Source organism: Otolemur garnettii, unplaced genomic scaffold (genome assembly GCF_000181295.1).
Source record: "Otolemur garnettii isolate 467f Iridium unplaced genomic scaffold, OtoGar3 scaffold00083, whole genome shotgun sequence".
Taxonomy (NCBI): domain Eukaryota; kingdom Metazoa; phylum Chordata; class Mammalia; order Primates; family Galagidae; genus Otolemur; species Otolemur garnettii.
In genome coordinates, this window is record NW_003852478.1 from 2,856,059 (window position 1) to 2,866,001 (window position 9,943).

Here is a 9,943-nt window from a genome sequence, read left to right on the forward strand (position 1 = left end):
CTTTTCTATCACTTGGACCACAGATCTGATTACATCTGAAATGATCCTAGCAGTTAGAAATACTCTATGGTGGTTTTGGACAGACTCCTGTGTGTAAATCATAAAGTGAACTTTTAAGATTTTTTATGGCAAAGTTATGCCATCTATTTCAGATTATTATTCAATTATTTTGTCTGATTATTATCCACAGAGCTTCTGGCTGGCTACCGGTGTCTAATAGAGACTAACCACTTGTCAGACAACATGACTACTCATCATGAACTGATTGTTTAACCATCACATCACAACATTAGACAAAGAAGAAGCCCATCATGAAATTAAAGTTATACATATGACATGAGGCTTGAGCAGGAACTGAAGACAGAGACAGGTCAATGAGCAAGTGGCTCAGATGCTAGGGCCCCAACTCAGCTGCATTGCCTGTGTCCCTCAGTCTTCACCTTTCAAGATTCATTAGGAGTTTCCCATGACCGTTTCACTGAGAAAGGAAGGAAAAATAGGCTTACACTTTCTTTTTTTCAAATTCTTCTGTAAAATTGGCTGGAACCACACAGAAGTAGAAAACCATAGTTCCACATGCTTATTCCAGGACATTCCTAAATAAAAGAGCAGGGAGAAACTTTGAGTAGACTACCTGTTTGAGGGTTTTTGTTTTTATTTTTCTATTTTTTAAATGAGAGGTGGTCATAGTTGGTATCTGCATCAGTTCTACTCTATGGTTAAGGATGAGACACTAGGGAAAGACGTAATTAATTGGTGAGAGAAGGCCCAGGGAAGAGAAATGTGGATGGACTTCTGTGAACAGGAACAGAAAACCAAGATATTGTTCATTCCCTCTGAGAATTCCCATTCATAATGAGGTGAACAAGATGATCTGTTGCGTGTCAGCCTTTTTTCTCCAGCCATTCCTGTCCTTACGACATGTGTTCTTAAAATAAACATGGCAGCAAGGATAAAGGTTACACATGGATTCAACAACATAGACATTTACTCACCAAGTATGACCTGACCTGGTGAGTGTCCAACCTATCTATACCACAGCTTAGTATTCATCTCACAAAATGGTACCATTTCCCAAGGGCATCAACGAGCCACCTTGTAGCAGGTGAATAAAACTGGACCCTTTGTGAGGGTATCACTTTCTTCTCCAAGTTACCTAAGTTGTCGACATTGGAGGTTGTAAGAACTACCCCAGGGACTTCAGTTTGCCCTCATTCTTTATCTCTTCACTCCCAGCTCTCTTCTCTAACTATTGTTGTCCTATATAGTAATTTTAGAACTGTCACCAGCTACAGAGTTCTAGAGAAGGCTGACTCATTTTAAATAAAGGTATAGGATTTTCTGGAGAAAAGCCCAAATTACTAAGTCTCTAAGAATACTAGTATTTAAATGTTTCAAAATAATCCTTAGGTGATGATTCACAATGTGAAAGATGCTTTTTGACAAATATTTATGGAGAGAGTTCACAGATATGTAGTAATCACTATCAAATGCCAACATTGTTTTTCACCGCTACTATACTGTGTATGTGGTTCATTTACACTATGGTATAAATTATTAGTAAGTTTATATTAGTAACTATTACTGTGGTATCTGTTACTATTTAGCAAGCTCTCTGTGCTGAGGACTCTCTCTTGTGCCTTTGTGTCTCTAAGACCTAGCAATAATGGACACACGGAAATGGATGAGTAACAGAGTGAATTTGTTGTGAATTATCTGCAACTCTCTATAATCTGCAATAAGGACAACTTAAGTCATAAGAACATAATCAAGAATTGAAGGCTTGTCAACAGATTGGGGTACACAGCATGAGGTAAATAAGCATAATGTGGGGAGAAATTTCTCATTAGAAATTGAGATATTTATTTCAAGGGTCTTACTCCAAGTTGAATTCTTCATAATTGTAAGATATTTCACTACTTGGGCCAAACCAGACTTGAAAGCTAATCAAGGAAGTTGTGCCATTCCTGGTGGATAAAAGAGATGAATAGGTTTGTTGGGATATCTATGTCATGACTATGAGCAGGTGTATGGCCAATTAATCCCTAAAACATGAATCAGAAGTACAGAAACAAATGAGGGGAATTTATACTAGTAGAATAGTAGATGAAAAGGAAAAAGCATCTGCAGATTTATGTAACTCATGTATAATACATATTATAAATATTTGTCTTAAATAAATTACTGTATTTAATTAATAATACAGATTCTTAGAGGTGTTTATAACTAATCAGTTTCAGTCAAGTTCCCTGCCTCATAAGCATTATGAACAGCTGTGTTTCACTCTTTGAAAACCGAATTTTATTTTAGCATTACAATATTGTTTCTTCGGTGTCAGTAGTTCATTTGGTAATAGTTCCTTCATTACTACTAAAGGCACTACCCCAATTAAGTGTTGGAAATGGTTATAAAAGCATGGAATTACCTGCCATAGCCTTTAGGAATAAATTTATCTTCAGTAATTTTTTTATTGAAAAGAATGTTAACTTAAAGAACACGTTAGATAATTTCATGCCTTTATAAACATTGAAAAATGGCCCAGGCATTATTTATTTTTAAACCACTTTTTCACACTTGGCTGTTTAATGAGAAAATTAGTGGAGACTTTAAAGTACAAATTCCTCCACTCAGTACAATATGATTTAGTTACAATAGCTGACATCTTGAAATCTGTATGTTAAAGAAGCATCTCCAGAGATTTTTATGTAAAGGTTATGTAGACCTGCATTTGAAACTTCTCATACCAAGTAAGGTGGCAAAAGGCAATCAATATATATTTTCTTAGTAAATACATAAGAGAATTAATTATGGCTCTGTTAAATGTATCACTTTTCTAGGAATGTTATTTTTTTCCCCAAACATAACAAGTATTTCTAAGCCAATACAATCCTTCACATATTGGTGAGCTGTCCCTTAGGTCTGATTACTTCTTCATGAAAGAAGAGACGGGATTCACAATCTTTGATCTCTTCTTTACACAAATAATCTGCATGCATTTTTTTTCTCGGAAAAGATTCTATCTTATTTTCATTGGTGCAGCAAATATTTGACTATCTATAAAGGGTTACCCTGAAAGTTAAGAACTAATGCCCTAGATATTCATGCAGTCATTGATTTGCATGGATTGTGATCTTTACTTTCAACCTACAATGAAAATCATTTAAATTCCAAATGTCAGTGCAATTACCATGAACCTATGTGTCCTTAGAATTAAAATGATACAGTATAATTAAAAAGCTAGATCGAAAATTGCCATTTTTCCACATGAATTTAAACATAGAATAACTTTAGAAGTTTTCTTTGTATTGTATATACATATAATGAAATTCAAGGTAGAAATATTGATAGCTACCTTGAGATAATTTCATCAACTCTCACTCTCTGCATCCGTTGTCCACTTTGATAGAACTTTCTCCTGTCAAGCTTGTGGAAGGGTCATGGTGTTGATGTCCTCATAGTTCATATTGCATCTGTTAGGTAACAACAGCATGTGTGGAGTAAGTTGGTAGATCAACCACGCAAGGAGGATATAGATAAAACTGATTAATGTCACCCTGAAAAGTGATTAAAAGCATCTTTTTCAATATTTTTCTAATTTTAACTTTAATAATATATTCTGAATACTTTTATTTGAATGAGTATGTGATTTGTAAATATTTTCCCCAAGTCTGCATCTCATCTTTTTATTTTTATTTATTTTTTAATTTAAAATTAATATGAGAGTACAAATTTTTAGGTTACATTGTTTTCACTTCGAAGGTAAAGTTCAAGTTGTAGTTGAGTCCTTCATCCAGGGAGCATGCTGAATACACTCACATTGTGTTCATTAGGTGAGATCCCGCCAATAGCCCTGCTCCTCCACCTCCTCTTCTCTCCCCTCTCCTCTCCTTCATAGAGACTGTATTTGTGTTTTATCATTCATATGGGTGTATAGTTGTTGATATATTGGTTTCATATTAGTATTGAATACAGTGGACATTTTTTTCCATTCTTGAGATATTTTATTAAGAAAAATGTGTTTCAACTCCATCCAGGTAAACATAAAAGATGTAACATCTCTATCCTTTCTCATGGCCACATAGTACTCCATGGTACGCATGTACCATAGTCTTTTAATTTACTCATGGGTTGATGGACACTTGGGTTGCTTCCAAGACTTGGCAATTGTAAATTGAGCTGCAATAAACATTCTGGTGCAAATGTCTTTGTGGTAAAATGGAATTTGTTCTTCTGGGTAGGTACTTAGTAATGAGTCTCTCATCTTTTTGTTTTCTTCACAGTGTCTTTGAAGGGCTAAGACTTTATTTTGAATAAAGACTTTATTTTGAATTACAGTTATCAGTTTCCTTTTATGGATTGTACTTTATGTGTCCTAAGAACTCTTTGCCTAATCCAAGGTCAGAAAGATTTTCCTTTATGTCTTCTTGAAGAAGTTTTGTAGTTAGAGGTTTAAGTTTAGTTGGCTGGTCCAATTTGTGTGTGTGTGCTTAATTTTCTGTCAACTTGACTAGGACACAGGTTACTCAGATACTTGGTTAAACATAATTACAGGTGTGTCTATGAGGGTATTTCTGGATGAGATTAATATTTAACTTTATAGACTGAGAAAAACAAATTCCTCTCCTTGATGTGGTGAGCCCCATCCAATCTTTTAGAGTCCTGGAAAGAATCAAAAGGCAGAATAAGGGAGAACTTGCTTTTTCTACTACTATATTATACATTTTTTTATAATAACCATGAAGATAAGAACAAGAATCATATAAATTAAAACCTAGAGACAGTAGGGAAAAATCAAGGAAACTATTTATATGGATTCCTTGAACTAATCCATACAACTGATGTTTTTCCTCAAGACGGATCACAAAATCAAAAGAAGGGGATTCAAGTTGCCAAAATCAGGAATGAAAGAGGGAACATTTCTAGCTTCTATATACATTAAAATAAGTATTGGCAATGTTTTTCTGTAAAGGGGCCAAAAGTAAACATTTTAAACATATAAGGCCATTTATATGCCCTAGTGCATGTTCTTCTCGTTTTGTTTTCAGAACTTTTTAAAAGTGGTTTAAAACTTTTAAAAAGTAAAAATTACTTTATAGGCCATATTTATGACTAATAAGGAAGTTATGAACAGATATGTTTGAATGCTATGCCAAATGTCCTTGAAATAGAACCATTTCCAGTGTTCACTCAGGAATAGGCAACTGGATTGATTATATAAAAAAAAGACTGAATTTATAGTTAAGAATCTTCCAACAAAGAGAAGCAACCATACACCTAGATGACTTCGCTAATAAATAATAAAGGACAAAATAGTAGAAGTTTATACACCAATTATCCCAGGAAACAGAAGGACTTGAGAGCATCCAACTCATTACATCAAGGGGAACCCAAGGAAACCCAAGGAAACTACTGAACAATAACTCAAACCCAAGGAAACTACTAAACAATAACCCTCAAGAACATTGCATTAGTTTCCTCTGGTTCCTACAAAAAATTACTAGAAACACAGTGGTGATTTATTCTCTCACAGGTCTAGAGAAGTCTGAAGTCAGCATGATTGGGCCAGACTGATGGTGTTGGACCAGGGCTCAGGAGATATTAGGGACAATTTGTTCATTCAATTCAAGCCTACATTCAACTGGCAAAGTCCTGTTAAGAAGACCTTGCTAGTGAGTAGGAACGTTCGTTTTGTCTGGGGCATCCTCAGGTATTTAAAACTGACATATTAGCCTGCATTTAGCTTTTAGTTATTTCTTAAACTTTCTTGCCCCCAGTAGAGTGCCATGGCATCATAGCTCACAGAAACCTCTAACTCCTGGGCTCCAGTGATCCTCTTGCCTCAGCCTCCCAAGTAGCTGGGACTACAGGCACCCACCACAACACCCAGTTATATTTCTTAAACTTTTATCTTACACAATTGTACGATGATAGCCTTTTTGTTCTGTGCTTTGTCAAAAGTGAAATAATTCTTCTGCCTAATCTGTTCCCTTTAGAAATTACTTATTTGTTTTGTAATTTTAGCTTTGTGATGGGCAAAAAAAGTACTGATTTGTTGTTTACTCATCTCTTTTTGTTTGTTTGTTTTTAGGGTGAGGGTGACATGTTCCTACATCTCAAGCAGAAATAAAAGTTTATATTTAGTTTTAAAAAATAATTGTAAAATTGCCAAAAAATAGGGATTAGTGTGACTATATCCACAGGAAAAGGATGTCAAAATATTACAGGATTTATGCAACTATATTTTCAAAGTTATTTAGCATTATTAATTTATGACAGAGTCTCACTATGTCACCCTTAGTAGAGTGCTGTGCTATCACAGCTCACAGAAACCTCTAATTCTTGTACTTAAGCGATTCTATTCCCTCAGCCTCCCTAGTAGCTGGGACTATAGGCGCCTGTCACAATGCCTGGCTAATATTTGACATAATTTAATAATGTCATCTGAAAACAAAGAATTCCTATCAAAATTTAAATTAATAAATGCTTTTTTAAAGGTCAAGAAAAACAAAGTTTGTACAAAAAACAAAATGTACAAAATACATTTGTGCTATGTTAATTCTGGGTGACCTACTTTAAGAGGAACATTGACAAATAAAAATTTATGATGGTAGAGAACCATCCAAGATGGTTCTAAATGCATCTAAAAGATGCATTTATAAAACTGAAGTTATTTGGAAGACACATGAGAAAATCAAATTAGGTCTCAAAATATGATAGCTATCTTTACAAATATCCCTGTGGAGATTAAGCTGATACTAAGAAGTAGAAAAGAAAACTCATGTTCTCTTTCAGAAATTTTTATAATGAAAAATGTTCTTAGATTTATAAGAGGGACTTTGCCTGACAAATGCAATTAATGTAACCTGGATCTTTGTACTCTCAATGAATCCTCAAAAATAATAAAAAAAAAAATGTTCTTGGAGACATGTTTTATGTTTTAGATTCTCTGTTCTTGTACTTTTCTAGAAATGTTATTGTAAACAAATTACTTAAGCTCTTAGAGTGCAGAATACAGAATTTTAAAATGGAGAAAAAACATGGATTCCGCATATGGTTGATTGTTATACAAAAGCATTTTGCAATTTAAATCGTGAGTTCAAAAGTGGAACATTGAGAAATAATTAGAAATGAAAACAAATACATAATCAAAACTAAAAAATAAAATTGTAGATTATCATCATCACCCCAAATTGAGAATATTAATAAGGTAGGAATTTATCAGTTAGTATATGCCTCCTATATGCCAGGCCCACTCTTACGTCCTCTATATAAATTTTTACATCTAAAATAAATTTATGAAGTATCTGCATAGTAGCAACAATTCTCTTATCTTATCTCTTAGATTACTGATCTTTACTTCCACTGAAATTCAGGGACTCTTCACTATTACTTTATCTAATTACCTCATCTCCTTAAATAAAAATCTATTGTTTAGGTCTCAGACCAGAAATAGACTTTGTGCGAAGAGACCCCATCATTTGAATTAAGTATTATCTCATTCCCTTGCCATTAAGATCACAAAAATTAAAATGAGATCTGTGAGTCTCTAAGAAAAGAACTGGGAATGTGGCCTACCCTACTTAATGAAGACTACAGAAAAGTAATACCTTGGGTCTTGGTGACAAACACGTGTAGTCCGACCCTGCTCCTCAAAGCTCAATGTTCCACATACGAGTCTGGGCTTAGAGCCCTGGGGTAAGATTTCCCAATGTATTTTACAAGCAATAATGACTACACTTATTCCATAGGATTTGGCTGATAAAAAAAAAATTATTCCAGAAGTAATTATTTGATTTAAATAAATACGAAAATACTGGGCCAAGCAAACTTCGGTTTCTTTCCTATAGAAACTTCAAATCTTTGTGCGTTCTGTGAACTTCCAAGAAGTGTAGTTAATATTCAGTATTAGTTACACTATGTCCATTTCCATTCTGTTGTTGTTTTACTTGGTTTTCTTTGTTTCCTTAGATTATCTCACATTTAAAACTCTACCAAACATGTTTTAGGAGTCATTTTTAATTGTAATATAAGTGTTACCCCCTCCCTCCAAAAGTGACTTTGCAATAGTGTTTACTCGGCATGTCTTCTTTAAAACTGTGGTAGTGAATGATATGGTGGGGATCACGCCTATGATTTATCCTATTAGGGTACATGTGAATTTGTCTAAAGGTCGAATATAAATGTCTTAACACAACAGTTATGAGAAAGACATGATAGCTATGTTAGCCAGTTGGATGAGAGTTTTTCAGACTGTATATGGAAGCAACACACTGTATCCTATGATAGGATTAATGTACACAATTATGATCTAATAAAAATAAATAAATAAATAAAAATGTGGTAGTTTGGGGACACTGGTTTAGCAGTCAGGATTTGACTTCTCAGTCAAATATCTTTTCATGTTCAGCAGAAAGAGTACGCTTCACAAATGAGAGAGAGATTGTTGAGACATAGAAAATAAAATTATGTTTGAAAGACTAACTGAAAACTTATAGAATAGTCTAAGTAAGACATATAGTGATAATATATTATTCTATAATACTTGTACATGCAAAGTAAGCTGATAAAATTGAGAACATGTCAGTTTAAAAAATTAACAACTTCTGTCATTAAATGGACAATTACTTTTTAGTAGAATTACTTTAGTCAAGTCTTTTTGTATAGATATTTATTATTTCACTTAATCTCTAAATATATATTACAATTTAATATGATTATACCTATTTTATAAAGAGAGCAATTAGGACTGAGAGAAGTTAAATAACTTGCCCAAGATTACACAGCTGCTGCGTGCAGAGCTGATGTTGAAATCTCGACCTTCCTAACTCTAATACCCAGTTGCTTTCTACTGTACTTCAATGAACATAAGCAACTTCTTAAATCTAAGAGCATATTCCTTCATTTAAGTAACACGATCCTGCAAAAGATCTAAGAAGGAAAAAGCAAATCAATACCAATGGTAAGAAAAGCATTGATTTCTTTAATCATAAAGGAAACTACTTTTCCCAACTAAACGTAAATGTGTCTTCATAACGACTTGTCTTTGTTCTTTCTAATTTGTTTATGGATTCATGGGTTCATTGACAAGATGTTATGATTACAAATGAAACTTGGGGTATTAGAATTTACTAATGAAAAAGTCTCACAAACATCAGCTCAAACGTCCTTACTATAGCCGCTCATTAAGGAGATCATACGTGTACTCAAAGACAAGATTAAAGGATTAGTTTGCTGTAGAGGTGAGAATACTTTATCAGACGCAGAAGTATAGGTTGAGCGTTCCCAGCCCAAGTATTTGAAATGCAAAATGCTCCAAAGTACAAAAGTTTTTCCAGTGCAGACATGATATCACAAGTGAAAAATTCCCCACCTGTTCATGTCAGAACGCAGTCAAAACTTTGTTCATTCAAAAATTATAAAAATTATTGTATAAATGACTGTCAGGCTAAGGGTATAATGTATAGATGAAACATAAATGAATTTCATATTTAGACTTGGACTCCATCCCCAAGATATCTTATTATGTATATGCAAATATCTCCAAATCCCAAATGCCCCAAATCTGGAATACTTCTGGTCCCAAGCATTTTGGATAAGAGATACACAATCTGTACAAACAATAAAAGTGACTATAGAGAAATACGAGAAAGTGAAAAATCAATCCTACAAGCAATTTTGAGCCACATTCTTTGAAGTCTTAAGTCACCCTCTGGTAATAAAATAGATGGTTGATATTCTCTCAAAGATATTTATAGAAAATATTATTTATAACTCAAAATACAGAAGAGTTCTAGCCAGTGATAACTTCCTGGTGGGACAGAGCTTCCTGCTGCAAATTCTAATGTTAATAATTTCACCTTACATTGAGTTTAACCCTCTGCATAATTTAAGTGACATTGACCAGCATGTGATTAAATAGTCAAGTCCTGAGCTATTGTTGTTG